A 16439-nucleotide genomic window follows, 5' to 3' on the forward strand; every position below is an offset into this window, starting at 1 on the left:
CAAAATATTCCCGTAGTCCATCTAGGAGTCAGTGACCTAAGTTTGATACTTCTTAGGAGGAGAAGATTATATTTAGCCATCTCTTCAGTCAAACCCTGTGGTTAAAAGCCCTGCTTTCATGGAAAAAATTTAGACTAATATAACAGAGCATATTGGGTCAAAGGTAAGCAAAAAACAAATTCCTTCCGTAATTTATTTGGAAGAAAACGGTTGTAGTTGAGAGAAAAGGAGGAGGCTGTACTCATAAAAGACATGCATCTCCCTCATTTGTTGGTCAAGCATATCAACAACATCAGGTTAGAAAAAATGCTCTCAAGGAATTAAAGGAGATGGAACAACACTATTTATCAGGGGGAATGGAATCAAGTCATAGGAAGCAACATTTGGACCTGCATAATGTTGACAGACAGAGAACTTTGAATGCTTTATGGGACTATGCCCTTTCTCAAAGAATTTTTTTTTACTTGAGGTCTCTAAAGAAGTAGCTTGAGTAGGTATACGAGATTAGTTTGGAAGGGGGACTGGGACAAGATTAGGTAGGTTCCCAGGAAACTTGAGGGAGAAAATTCTTTTTGAATTTGCAAAAGAACACGTAGATAGAGAGGTTCAAGCAGGCAAGCAACTATCACAGGGGTCCTTAGATCAGGGAAGGCCTTCCTTAAAGGTTGAAGATGATCATTATGTCCTACAATTTAAGGGGTTTGGGTGCTAACCACAAAAGAAACACCATAACAAGATTTGTGAGTGTACATAAACCTAGATATATTATTCCTGCAAGAGACTATGTTAGAGAGTGAGAAGGCTATAGATATTCTATTGGCCGCCTTCCCAGAGTTGAAGTTTGTGCCTAAAAGTGTTGAAGGGAAGTCAGGAGACCTAGCTATTGGGTGGAAGAACACTGGACAGTCAAGAAGCACTACTTTTTTCCCTTCAGCTATCTGTATAGAACTTTTCTGAGGAGAGGTAGGCAAATTCTTCACTTTAATTAATGTATATGGCCCCTTTCAGCAAAGGAAAGAGTTATGGGAGAATATTTCAGCTTTTGAAGAAACTAGGAAGAATAATGTAATTATGTTTGTTGGGGGGGCATGGTTATGAATTTTGCTCTCAGACAAGGAGAAATTTGGGGAGATAGGGGTAGAATGGACCTTCTTGTGGAGTTTCTTCTAAACAAAATAGAGGAGTGCAAGCTTTATGACATGGAATCCTTGGAAATAGTTCCAACATGGAGGAACTATAGAGCAGGGGGTGAGAGTGTTGCTAATATATTGAATATTTTTGTCATGATAGATAGTTTGTTGGAGGATATAGATAAATCTAGGTCCTGGGTATGTGAAGGGGGGATCTTGGGTCATGTTCCAAAATTCCTTCAAGTGGAAAAGTTGGATGAAATTCCCCGTGACTTTTAAAATTTAATTCTCATTGGCTCAAAGATCTGGAATTTAGAGATACAGTGTCCAGAGAATGAAGGAATTTTGATGAACAGAGTGAAGATGATGTTAGGTTCCAATTCAATGATAACTTGAAAAGATTGAAATCCATATCCATTGAATGGGCTAAAGAAATATAAAGTTTCTTAGAGTCGAATTCTTGGAGTTGAAGAGGAAATCTCTAGTGTGTAGCAGCAACTCCACTTTTGTCTTTTTTGAGGGAGAGTTTGATATTAAAAATTAGAAGGTACCAAGAAAGAGTTGTTGGAATGGGATGAGTCCAGTGGAGACATAAAATGATTTATCAGTTAAAGAATACAAGAAGTCAAGGTAGATATTGGAAGCATTAAACTCCACTTTCCTGACAGTGATTCTCAAAAAGGACATCTCCAACACATTTAAAAGTTTTTAATCCATTTTTTTGCGCAATATTGTTTATAAGATTATTTCGAAGGTTGAGACTCAAGAATGTTTAACCCCCCCTGCCACCCCCCCTTCTATTTCTAAGGAGGGGCTTGGATTCTTGGGAAATTGACAAATCCATAATGCTATTAGCCTATTAGAATTTAGCATAGCCCGAGAAGGTCTTCACTTTGTTAAGGTAAGGAAAATACCATCTTTTATCATCATCCAGGATCTCTTGAAGGCATATGATAAGCTAAACTAGTTTTTTATTAGATTGATTCTCCTTCATGTTGAATGTAAATTGGAATTTGTGAATTGGACAGAAGGATGTTTCTTATATGTGTCTTTTTGCCTACTCATGAATGGTTTATCATCAGAATTTTTCAAAACCCACAAGGGATTTAAGGCAGGGCTGCTCCTTGTCTCCCCTTCTATTCCTATTCCTATTGGTATCAGAAGTTCTTTGTTCATGAAAGAGCCCATGGAAGTCTAAAAGGAATAAGGACTGGAGGAACCTCATACTATAACCAACTCAATGTTTGTTGATTATGTACTTTTGTTTGGTAATGATTCTGTTAGTGATGCATAGATCTTTCATGGGGTTCTAAAGGTGTATGGGCAAGCAATAGGGATGGAAATTAATAACCATAAACGCTCCATCTCCTTTTATAAGGTAGTACCACATCAGGAAAGAACCATTCATGCATAACTTTTTTTTTTAGATCAATGATTTCAATAAGAGCCTTCTGTATCTAGAATTTGAGATAAAAGCTAATGAGTATGGGTATAAGGATTGAATTTGGCTCTATAACAAGATATATAAGAGAACCTCCTCATGTTGCACGAGATAGCTGTCAATGGGAGGGAGATCGACAATGATAAAAGCTCTTTTGGAAGCCACACCAGTTTGTTGGCATTCCCTCTGTACATTCCAAAAGTATCCTAAACAAAATTTGAAAGAAGGTATCCGATTTTTTCTGGTTTGGTAAAAAAAGAAAGGAAAGCATGCCTTTTGTTAGGTGGTATACATTGGCCAAGCCCAGGAAGATGGGGAGATGGGGGCTAAAGAACATATATCATTTTGGTAAGGTGCTGGCAATGAAGAGTCTTTGGAGATTCATCCCTGGTAAAGACTTGTGGTAGGAGGTAATGGACCAAAAATATATTAATCCACTCAACAACAGAAGAATGGATATGGATCCCTTCACAAATTTGCAAATTCAGTTATCATTTGATAGACATTGGTCCTATCCTGGGAGGCAGATATACTGCTTGAGTTGTTTACATTGCCATGTTTTTGGAAGGGCAGGGGAAAGATGCATAATGCTGGTAATCCAAGCTTTTGAATGTTAAGGTCCCTCTCAAGACCAGGGTGTTCATCTGGTTATTCTTATCAAACACCATTCTTATCTGGGAAGTTTTGCTAAGCAGAGGATGGCAAGGCCCACTGTGCCTTGTGTAGAAACTGTATTGAAACTACCTACTATTTTTAGGTATGTTGTCATTTTACTTAGGAAGTATGATCAGTGTTCAAGGTCCTCTCAAATGGGTAGGGTCTTTGGGAAGAGTTGGTTGAGGAAGCTTTGTAGAAGTGGATGGATGACAGGACTGGAGCAGAACACTAAACTTTCCCTATTACTATTTGTTGGACAGTAGGGTTAGCTAGGAATGATATAATCTTCTAGGGTAAGGTCCTTTTCTATTATAGGTGTTCTATCAAATATAATATGTCTTTGAAAGTCTCGACAGTGAAAATCAAGGTGCCAAGCTAAGTTGAGTTTCTGAAACAGGTATGTTTAGAAACATCACCTCCCAAAAATGGAAACGTTGGCCAAAACGCCATATATATATATATAAGTGAATAACACATTATCTTTCAAGGAAAAAGGGAATTTAGAAGGAGAAAAAAGCCTATATTAACTCTCATAGATGATTACACTGGATTTCTCAACACCATCTACTGCATGAATCATCACTTTTCGCAGTCTCCACAATGGATCTATTTTTCCATTCTATAAACTCCATTTAGGAGGCCATGGAAGAAAACTTATAACTAAGCCAAAAATACAAGGACAAGAGGCTAACCAAAAAAATTAAAGTAATAATAATAATCAAGGGAGAAAAATATGATTAGAAGTACTTATCTCTTGATTAAGGAAGAAACTATTGAGGATTGTCAACTCCCTCTTTGACAAATCTGTGACTTCCTCTGAGGTGGATGCTCATTATCATCAACATTGACTACTAATGCATGTTTCTTTCTCTTCCTTTTCTTCTCAAGACACTTGGAGGCATAGTGTCCAAAATCATGACAAATGAAGCACTTGACCTTTGACATATCCTTCTACTTTTCTTTGGGCACCAATGCTTGGGTTGGTTGTCCTAATAATTTGTATAGTCCTCCCTCTTGAATACCAATCACTCCTACTGAGTCTATGCTAGAGCCCTTAGGACATACAAGAACTTGACCATCTACAAATGAAACTCTATAACCTTTATTCTCCAACTCTAAAATAGACAGTAGGTTATTTTTCAACCTGGTACAAACAATACATCACTCATATGTATAAAATATCTAGACTCCAGCTGAACTGAGGTTGTCCCAACTCCTTTCACAACATACTTGGCATTGTCTCCAAGTTTCATTTCCCATGTTGAATCCCTCTCGGTCAAATAGGTGAAAGAATCTTGAAAACTTGTCATGTGTCTAGAAGCACATCTGTCCACCAACCAAATATCACTATTTGAAAGCACAGAAACAAGGACTTTCTCCTCAGCTCCATTTGACTCTGGAATAGCTTTCTCCACATGATCCTGAAGCTCATTCTCTTCCAAGATAAGGAGTATCCTGGTCTTCCAAGATCTGAAATTGATGGCACCATCTAACCAGTCTTCAACTCTGAGACTTGGTGCCATTTTGATAAGAGATCCAAAAACCAATCAAGTTGTTGAGCACTTGTCTCTTAGGTTGACTTCAATGGATGCTCTTTCAACAAAGCTCTGATACCATGTTGAATTCTCTACAAGATGTACATTCAAAAACAATTTCTACCAGATAATTACTTCCTAATGATTTCCAACAATATTTCTATGCCATTGTTATCATTGAATAATTGCACTTCATAAATTCTCAATAGTAAATGCAACGGTAAAGATCATGGAAAGATAGTCATGCACAATAGAGACAATAAATTTTACCTTGGGAAACCCAATCTTGGGCGAAAAACCCAACAATTTTTTTTGGAGAAATTATTCTTCAGCAAGGCTTACAAATCATATATTTGTCTAGAAATATGTGCCAATATCCAAGTCAAAATACCAGTCAAACCTGGCCAACCTGCTGTCCTTTGAAGTCAGCCCCTTTAGCCCTTCCTAAACCATGTTTCACCTATAGCTAGCAAACTCCTGCGGCCTTCCTGTGGACTTTACATCCTTTCTCCCATTCTTGTGGCCCCTGCAGTCTTCTTGTTGCTCCTGTAGCCTTTCTGTGGCCCTCGCTGTCTTCCTGTAACCTTCTTGCAGCCCCTGCGGTTTTCATGCTGCTCTTGCGGCCTTCTTGTCTCTCCTGCGGACTTCCTGCTTCCCATGTGGACTTCTCGCTTCCCATGCAGACTTCTTGCTTCCCACACATGCGGCTGTCCAAAAGAGATAAGATGATGAAAGAGAGAAGATGAATTTCTCCGGGGAAAATTTTAAGAACGCCCCTAAATTTATAAATATAATAAATGGGAGAATCTCCATGGTATATAGGAAAAATTGAAGGAGATTTTATCAATAATATAATATGTATATACAATTGTTTGGCGAATCTCTTACCAGGCATGGCGGATATTTTACTCAATTATAAAATCTTGTAAGATCTTGGCGAGTCTTTCACTAAATAATAAAACTTTGTAAAGTCCTAGTGAATCTTAGCATAGGCTACATGTTGGTTTAATTCCCCATTTAAATAGGCTACATTCCAGGTGAATACCATGGGTCAATACCATGTGCGCTTTTGGTGAATACCATGGGTCAATACCATGTGCCATTTTTATTTTTATTAATTCTAATATTAGCATTAATAATGGTTTTTTGCATGGTATTAATAACAATCTAGTCCATGGTATTTGTCCCATAGTATTTTGGCCATAGGTTTCACCTAAATATAACCCATTTTTGAGTGTTCGTAAATATAAGGTGACTTATGGAGTAAATATAAAAAAATGTTTTATTTGTTTACCATACCTCTCGTTTATTTATATTTTTATTAATTTACCATACCTCTTTTACAAATATGGTATTTGGCCCATAGGATTCACTTAAATAAAACCTCTTTCTTGAGCCTTCATAAATAGAACGAGGAGGTATTTGGCCCATAGGATTCACTTAAATAAAACCTCTTTCTTGAGCCTTCATAAATAGAACGAGGGTTATGGACTAAATATAAAAAGAGGTTTTATTTATTTACGATACGTCTAGTTTATTTATATTTTTATTTATTTACCATACCTTTTGAGTAAGTATAAAAACACGTTTTATTTATTTACCATACCTCCACTTTACTTATATTTTTATTTGTTTACACCCTTACATGTATATAAGGTGACTTATGGAGTAAATATAAAAAAAGTTTTATTTATTTACCATACCTCTCATTTATTTATATTTTTATTAATTTACCATAGCTCTCATTTATTTATATTTTTATTAATTTACCATACCTCTTTTATAAATATGGTATTTGGCCCATAGGATTCACTTAAATAAAACCTATTCTTGAAAATGGGCGAATGGATTCACTTAAAAAAACCTATTCTTGAAAATGGGCGAATGGAAGGCTGTAAGTCCTAATTTCAAGGGCTAAAATTACCTTTTTTACCCTCTCCCTTAAAATAAGGTGTGCTATTTGAGGTGATTTGTAAAAATGTACTATGATACAAAATATTCGCCCACTAAAAATTTAAAACCCCTTAATTTCGCCAAAGGGCGAACATTCGCCCCTAAAATTATCCTTGAATTGCTCTTGCTTGGTGGAGAAAATGAGATGTCATATCATCTATTTATACTTGTCGAATGGGGGTAAACTTACCCAAGGGACACACCCTTTCATTTGGCTGGGCCAACTTGGAGACGTCAAAAAATAATTTTTTATTTTAATTCTTCATAATTCTTCTAGGCTAACTTAGGCATGACGGAATACCTCCCAATGCTACACAAAAAAATCAACAGTCTCTTGGTCTAGTTTATGCCTTGTGGGGTTTCCCTTTCCAAGGCCTGCTAGATTTTGTGGTAACAAAGCTCACATCGGACCCTTTTCCTAATTAGAGATCGAAACTTAGCTCTCTCATGGGCCACCATTTCCTCTGTAAAATGGCTATCAAATACTTCATATCATATGCACGAAGAAAAAATCCAATCTTTAGTATGCAGAGATAGATTGTCAGTGGCCTTCATGTAATATTGCTTCTTAACCTTCTATTCCTTTGACTTGTTATAGAGACCAGGTGCAAGAATAAGTAGCTCCTTCAGTTTTAGGTGTAACTGTTTGTAAACTTGATGAATAAAAACCGGAAGATAAGGAAAGGAATTTTCTGCCCTTGACTTCTAAAGCAGGTGCAAATTTTTCTCAAAGGATACCAATGAAGGCTATATAGTGTTTGTTTTTATTTCCCAGACGTTTCTAACAGGGGATACTGATTCATTTGGTTTCAACAACAGTATGTATGATAGTTTGTAAAATTCATCTGCCCATGGTCCAGTGAGGAACCAGTTAAAAATCTTAAGCAAATATAATCACAATTCCATCATAAGTTTTCATATATAACTCCTCAAGGTATGGTTTTCATGATGGAAGTTGTTTGCTTTTCATTTCTATAATCTATTGTTCTTGATTAAATAAGGAAAGACGATTCAATCGGATTTAAATAAAAGTGTATCGAAAGGTATAAAACTTAGCTATGATTGTTTGGACTGTGATGAGATGTAGTCTAGTGGATGTGTTCAGACATTTATCATATTTATGATGTCCCTCTTGTACGTATTCCATTTAACTTTTTTTTTTTTTATAAGTGACTAGTCTCAAATGATGACTCACCTAACTTGTATTTTATATTTATTATTTGTACATTTCAGAGACTTGGTCAAAGATGACCACACTCTCCAGTCTTTTACTCCTATATAATCTAACACAACAACAGAATGTATACAGTTCAGCAATCCCCTCTTATGCTTGGATACTTTTTTAAAATTGGAAACTAGGGCCAAACTCCATGTGAGTCATCTTATTTATGGCAGCTGATATTTTTCTTGAACTCCTCTCATCGAGAGGTGTAGAATTGATCTAAATATCATCTGATTCTGATAAGTGTTCATGGAGTTATGAATTTATTTGTGTTATAAGGCAATTCGTCAAGGTCGGCCAGCAACCAAATAACCCCCACATGTGCTCAACGTTTTAGTATAAAAGGAGATGACTTGAGAGTCATTTCACACACACTTCTCTCTTGATTTTCTCTCCACTCGCTTTGGGTTTTAGTGGAAGAGAAATCTAGGAGAAGGATGCCCTAACCGCAGTCCTAAAGGATGCCCTAGCCACAGTGCTAAAGTGGAAGATCTAGCTGCAGTCCAAGGGAGAAGACCCCTGATTCTATACACTGCCCAACCTGCCCTCTACGCTGCCTAAAGGAGAGACATAGCACGGTGAAGAAGACCTATTCATGCTGCCCAAATACGCAGATCTATCATGCCCTAGCCGCAGTAAGGAAGACCGAACAACATGGGTTTTTGGAGGCTATTTCAGGGTCATATGTGAAGGCCAAGTTGCTGTTAGGAGGGCCGAGATATCTTCCTAGAGGGCCGAAGCAGAGGAGGGCTGTTTTGGTTTGATGTGTGGGCCGTAAGCTACAACAAAGATACATGGGACAACGTGAGCTGTTTTGGGGTCATGTTATACCCTCATCTTCAGCGTGGAGGCAAAGGGTTTACACTTGCCTAGGCCGCATTTCATAAGGGAAATTGTGGGCTAGATTTGAGGACGGCAGGGCTTGTTGTGTGCCCTAACCAGTCCCATAAATTACAACAGTAATGAAGTGACAAACAACGACGTTTGTATGGTGTGTTGGCAACAAAAGATAGATGGGACAACAAGGCCTCATGGTGCAACAAAAGAAGATGGGATAACAAGGTCTCATGGTGCAGCAAAGGAAGATGGGACAGCAAGGTCACATGGTGCAATAAAGGTAGATGGGACAGCAAGGACATGGTGCTTGCATGGGACAACAAGCAATCATGGTGCAACAGTATGAGCAGTGACAACATTGTGATAAGGGGAAACATGATGTGAAATGTTACAGCATAATGATGGGCATCATGACAAAGTAAAGTGTAGCATGTCGTGTGCAGCACTTGCTAGTATAGTACAGTGATATTAAATGCTATAATGAGATGCAGTACAGTTATGGGTATAGTCATGATTAGTGAAGCATAATGAGGTCCATCATAGTGATGATGGGTGCAACACAATGCAGCACAATGAGGTGCAGCATGATGACGAGATGTAGTATAATGATAGGTGATGGAGTCAGCTTGGAGAATCATTTGAAGCAGCATGTCTTCAACTAAGTTCAGATACCTCATGTATCATCTTCTTAGGGATGATCTATGCTATTATAAGCCAAAGTGTTGACTTTTGTTGTAAACGTACTATCTCTCCCTCTCTCTCTCTCTCTGTTGAACTATTAAAGAACATATAAGAAGAATTGATCAAGGGTTTCCCCACATTGTGGTTTGTCCCTGGCTAGCGCCACATCTTATGTCCTCTTGTCTTGGCTTGTCTTCTACAATTTATGTTTATGTTCTAGCTGCAGTTTACTTTAATGTTGATGTGATTGCTAATCTGGAAAATATGTTGAAAAGATATTGAGCTAACTATGAAAATTGAAATAAATTGATCTAAGTATAGAACATACCTAAACTTAACATGGTATCAAAGTTGAGGTGAAGACAAAGCCCAAGCAAGAGTGAAAGAGAAATCACTGAAGACAGTTGGGAAAGGACAATAGGATCAATGGATTCCTCATCCCTCTTCAAATTCACCTAGGGTGAAATTGTAGATTATATTATCATAATGGCACAGCGGAAGCTTATGATGGCCTACCTAAAGATCACTTCAATGGGAAGTCCGGATCTAAGGGTGGAAGGAAAGGCAAATGCCTTGTTTGTAAGAAGTTCAACCATTATGCAAAGGAGTGTCTGAATGGTAGGGACACATCACTTGATGACGATAACAATCATTCCAGGGACATCTTCAATGGTCAGAAGAATGAAAAGTAATGCAGGTCATCAAGAAAATGGCCGACTCTTCAAGAAAGCAAGGAACCCCAGGTATGAAGTCCGATAAGATACAAAAACGTTATCTTGTATTATCCCTCTCCTTCATACTCTTTGGAATCTGACTTATTGATTGTAGTGCTTCAAGGAACTTCATCGAATAGAAGGGTGCTCTCTCTAATTTGGTACAGATGGAAACAATCGTGGGATTATGCTTGAAGTCGATGGCACCTATCCCAAAAAGGGTGTAGGGAATGTTACCCCTCAATTGAATGAGGGTAACTCGATTCATTTGCGAGAATCTCTTTATGTACCTAATCACAAGAAGAACCTGGTGTCCATTTTGGCAATGGAAGTCAAAGGTTTTAGGGTGGAATTCATTGATGGAAAGGTACGTGTTTGAGAATAGAATTTTCAAAGATGCTTTTACTCATGGGTTCAAGGTTGGAAATTTGTATCAAGTCGCAGGATGGTCCATTGGGGATCATGTCAATTGACATATCTCATCTATAGCACCGGAGGTCTACTTATGGGGCCCTACCCAATGTGAGTCAAATGGTAACAGGGATGCCTGAATTCAAGAAGAGCATGAAGGTACATGTCTGAGATGTACCGAAGGAAAAGCTTACAAGGGGACCATTCCCCTCATGTAGTAGGTCCATAGGTTTGGAACAACCCAAGGGGTTTGAGATTCATGATCGAGAATCTCATGTATGCAGGTGGAAGAAAGCCCTCTATGGTTTGAAGAAAAACACCCTAGGCTTAGTATGAGAGGATTGATAGTTGTCTGATGAAGCTGAGATTCACTAGGAGTAAAGCCGATCTAAACCATTGCTCGAAGGTTGTGGATGATAGGCCTCTCATACCGACACCTTATGAGGATGACCTCTTTCTAACAGGTGTTGAACCTCTCATTTGTAGAAGTAAGAGGGAGTTGGATTCCAGATTTGGAATGGTGAACTGCAAGCCCATGACTACCTCGATGGAGCTTAACTTTCAGAAGTTATGTGGTAGTGATGTCGAACCAGATTTGGGAAATGCCTCTGAGTTTCATAAACTCATTCGCTTTGATGTTCTTGGGGAACTTCCATTCGGATATATGTTTTGAAATTAGCATGTTGGGCTCATATTTGGTTGAGCCTCAGTGGATTGGTGCCAAGAATCTTTTGAGATATCGTCGGGGCACAATCTCTCATGGATTGAGATACACTGTCGAAATTGTGAAGCTGCATTATTATTCGAATGCTGACAAAGTAGGGAGTGTGGAGGATCTAAAGAGAACTTTTGAGTGGTGATTCTCTTTGGGTTATGCTCAATATCCTGGATGAGCAGAAAGCAGAAGACAGTTGCTCTGAGCACCGCTGAGACTGAATACATAGCTATGTGTATGACCTGGTGTGAAGCTGCTTGGTTGCAGAAGCTCTTCAGTGTGTTGTTTGTACACATGATGGTTACCACCGTGGTCAACCAGGGGGGATTTGATTGTTGAGGAACCTCGTATTCTATGATTGTTACAACATATAGACATCAAATACTACCTTATATGGGATATGGTACATCGATGAGCAAGGAGGCTCCATCGCATTGAGACTGATGTACAGGTCGCAGACATTCTATCGAAGCCCCGGGGAAAGGTCAAATTTGTGACTTTCCCGAACGACTTGGAGTCGTTAAGAGACCCTCTTATGAGGGTGCTGCATGATGCATGCATTTAGCTCTGGGAGCTCCGGGGGGGCTTGGGGTACTTCTTGGAGCAACAAGCGACCATAGGGCGACTCACCCTCCCCTAATGGTGTGTTGTGTACAAGGTGAATGGTTCAACCTTCCCCTGTGATACCCCATGGCAACTTAGGGACATGATGAGTGGTTCTCCTATCGAGGCATCATACCCATCCAGTCTAGGACTCACGGGAAGTACCTCTCAATTGGCCAATGAGCAAGCAAATGGGGTTAGGGACCATAGTAGTACTACTAATGGATGCATTGTTGTATCTATCGTACTCCTTATGCTAGGATGACCTCCATTCATTTTGGATCAATGAAACTGATCTAGGATAAGTATGAGTGGTTTGAGACAATCTCTTTTGATATTGATCTAGGATCAATGAAACTGACTTCGGGTCAGTAAGAGTGACATAACTCAATCTCTTTTGGAACTGATCTGGGATCAGTAAGAGTGGTATGACACACTCTCTTCATATGGAACTGACTTTGGGGCAATAGAGAATGGTATGAGACATTCCCAATCAATTTTTCTTCTTCATGGTTCAACAGAGCAGAGCAGAGCAAAGCAGAGCAGTGCAGGGCACTGTTGGCAGAGATAGTACAGTCTGTCTGATGGATCAATGGATGGAGTTCTCCCTAGTTAAGAAGGAGTGTTAAAATTGGCAACCAGGGCCAAACTCCACGTGGGTCATCTTATTTATGGCAGCTGATATTTTTCTTGGACTCCTCTCATTGAGAGGCGTAGGATTGATCTAAAGATCATCCGATTCCGATAAGTATTCATGGAGTTATGAATTTATTTGTGTTATAAAACAATTCATCAAAGGTCGGCCAGCAACCAAATAACCCCCACATGTGCTCAATGTTTTAGTATAAAAGGAGATGACTTGAGAGTCATTTCACACACACTTCTCTCTTGATTTTCTCTCCACTTGCTTTGGGTTTTAGTGGAAGAGAAATCTAGGAGACGGATGCCCTAACACAGTCCTAAAGTGGAAGATCTAGCCGCAATCCATGATTATTGGAGTTTGATGTGGCATCCTCTTGAATTATAGTGGTAAAAATAGTAAGGTTAAATTTTGAGTGGCACGACTTTTGAATATAGACTCTAATTGAGGAAATTTTCGTGTCATTGGAAAGATATTTGTGTGTAGAATATATCAAAAGGATGCAGCTATATAGTGGAAAATTTTAACACAAAAAATGTCATCTAATGCTTCAAACTACTCCCAAAATGTTTCAAGCTCTAATATGCCAAACTCGGTCATGTCTATAAAAATGGTGTTGTGAGTTGATTCTTCCACTTGGAAAGAAGTGACATAGATTAGAAACAATATAATGATCCAATTAGTATCACACCTAATTTTGGAAGGATTTTGGTCCCTGAATGCTTCTACTGAATGAGGCAAGGAAAATGTCCCTCCACCTTCTCATAGGTGTACCATTTAATCTTACCAGAAGCTATCCTTTCAACCCAATCTACCAAAGGTCATGCTTCCCCTATCTTGTAGTTCTAAGCTTCTTCTCTGAAATTGTATCCTCTTTCAACTTTACCTGAGCATCTCATGTGAAATCCTTTATAGAATGTAGCACTTATTCCTCTTCTTGATCTAGCATGGAAGGTTTCTCCCAACTTGAAGGACTTCTCTATTCTATGTTAATCATGCCTGACATGGTATTTTCCATATGAATTCTACAATTTCTCTTGCACCTATATATGAATCTTCCTGATCTTCTCAATAACCTTTTCTACCCTTAAGGCATCCCTTGGAAAATCCTTCCTCACTCTCCATTGTTGCTCATTTGCACTATCCAAAGGTAAGGGTGGAAAATATCCAAAATAAGTTTCAAATGGAGACTAACTAATAGAGGTTTGGACTGCTAATAAAATAGTATAGTTTATATACAATATTTTCACTTGAGGTCTTCAAATGCTTTTAATTGTAAACCCTCAAAAGTTGCACCAAAGTATTTTTTACTACTTTTATCTTCCTATCTATTTATGCATGGAATGTTGTAGACATCTTTAACTTTGTGTTCATCTTTTTTGACAATGTACTCTAAAATGCATTGATAAATCTTATGTACCTCACTAAAATGATTCTCCTTGGTATATGAAAGTGCACCTACATCTATCGAAGGAACAATTTCGTTTCTTCTTTCCCACTAATGGTTGTTTTATAGGAAGTAATAATAAACATCTTGTTGAACCTGTCAAGTACCATGAATAGGTAGTCATGTCCCTTCCTGGCTATTTTTAAACCTCCCACAAATTCCATGGAAATTCTTTTTTGAGGACGAGTGGATATGGGTGATAATTCATATAGACCTTGTTTCCTATTACTAGCCTTATTGGTACAACAATGCTTGCATCCCATTATGAACCTAGCTACCTGCTCTTGCATCTTAGGCCAATAAACAAACCTATAGAAGTTGGCCACTTTCTTCCCTACACCAAAGTACCCACAAACTTCGAGGTGTGAAGTTGTCTAATTAGATGTAATCGTTCAATTTTAGGAACACATAACTTATCCAACCTATATAGTAACTTGTCTTAGAGATGGTAGTCAACGACATTGTCATTGTCATCTGCATGAGCCTATCTCTATAATTGCTGAAATATCTCCTTGACGTCTTCATCCTCTAAGTATTTCTTTTTGTACGCATCATGAGTGAATGACTTCATGTACATTAGATTTCTTAAAGTTGTGATCTTTGATGTGGGTTTCCTTAAAATCGTGTTGGCCAATTTTCTTGTGTTTCCATTCTTATACTTGAACACTAAGTGAATATGCTATAAAACCTGCATCCACTCGTAATTCTTTGTCTTTTGTAGCTTATTATAGGCCTATAAGTACTATAGTAGCTGGTGATGTGTAGACTATTGTCTCTTCTCCCACCAAATAGTGTTTCCAATTCTTCACAGCTTACACCAGGGCATAGAGCTCCTTGTCATAGGTAGGGTAGTTGAGAATTTCCCCATGGAATACTTTAGAATTGTAGCATACATGCCTTCTTTCCTACATCAATACTACTCACATAAAATACCCACTCAAATTTGTTTCCATTTCAAAGGATTGTTATGAGTTTGGTAACACTAGAACTACTGCTTCATTATTCTTCTTCTTTAACTCCTTAAAGGCATTTCTTTTATGCTTTCCCTAATAGAAACTCTTGTCACTTGTTGTTATGGCATGGAGTGGCTCTATTACAGATGAAAACAAGGCTATGAATTTCCTTAGTCCATTTCCCTAATGAAACTCTTAACGTTAGAAACATTACTAGGAACTAGCCATTTCATGATGGCCTCCATATTGGCTAGATCTATCTTCACCTCTCCTCCGCCTATCACGTATTCTAGTTACACCAAATATTTTTGTGAAAACTCACACTTCTTGAGATTTTCTAGAAGTTGGTGCTTCTTTCAATTCTATAGCACTTGCGTCCAATGTGAGATGTGCTCCTCCTAGGTAGCACTATATACTAGTATATCAACTAGATAGGAAATAACAAATGATTCTATAAAACGGGAAAATATATCATTCATTAACCTCCTAATTCTATGTGGTATATTGCATAGGCCAAATGACATGACAAACCACTCATACAAACCTTTCCTTGTCTTGAAAGTGAACTTCTAGGTATTTTCTTATTTAACTCAAACTTGGTGTTATCCAAACATTAAAACTAGTTTGGTGAAGTATTTTAGTTGTTACAATCGATATAGAAAATTATATATCCTCAGTAGGGGTTACCTATTCTTGAGCATAATATTATTTAACACTCTGTAATCTATACACATCCACTAAGTCCCATCCTTATTTGGCACAATGATGATGGGTGACCCACAAGGTGATGTACTCGGTTGAATGATACCTTATTCCAGTAGCTACTAAAACTATTTCTTCACCTCACTTGATTTTATAAAAAACTACCCGTACAACTCAATGTTTGGGAATGGGGAGTTTGGAAATGGATGGAGCTTATTCTCCACTTCCCTCTTGGGTGGTGGCCCTTTAGTCTCCCAGAACACATACCTTTACACCTGTAGCAACTCACCTAGTTATTGTTTCCATTTCTAAGTACATGCCTCCAAGGATGCTCTTGCTCCTAATAACTCTCATACATACTAATTTTCTCTTAAAAATAGTAAAACATACTTCTTTCTTGAACTAATCAATTTCTTGGCTTGGTTAGAACTTAACAATGAAATTTTGGACTTTCCCTTTTACATGTTAATAGTGAAAGAATTTGCATCCTTGATGAGGTGATATTGGTTGCTCTATGCATGACGATTTCATCTTTCATGTACATATAGAGACTTTCAAACACCACTCCACATACATCAATGGGAACCCCATCTTGTTCTACTTCATTAGTAAAATATCTATTGATAACAAATCTAATTTTTCACAATTTGGTTACCTTTATTTATGTATCCTTATTTATCCATCCCAATGGATATGGGTTTGGATTATCACAAAATTCTAATCCCAATTTATTGACCAACTCTATAATAATGAGATTCACCCGTGATCCTTATTCCAACAGAGCATCAATCTTGGAATT

The sequence above is a fragment of the Pinus tabuliformis genome, chromosome 6, assembly GCF_031772625.1.
Source record: "Pinus tabuliformis cultivar Carrire ecotype Pingquan chromosome 6, CPIR1, whole genome shotgun sequence".
Taxonomy (NCBI): Eukaryota; Viridiplantae; Streptophyta; class Pinopsida; order Pinales; family Pinaceae; genus Pinus; species Pinus tabuliformis.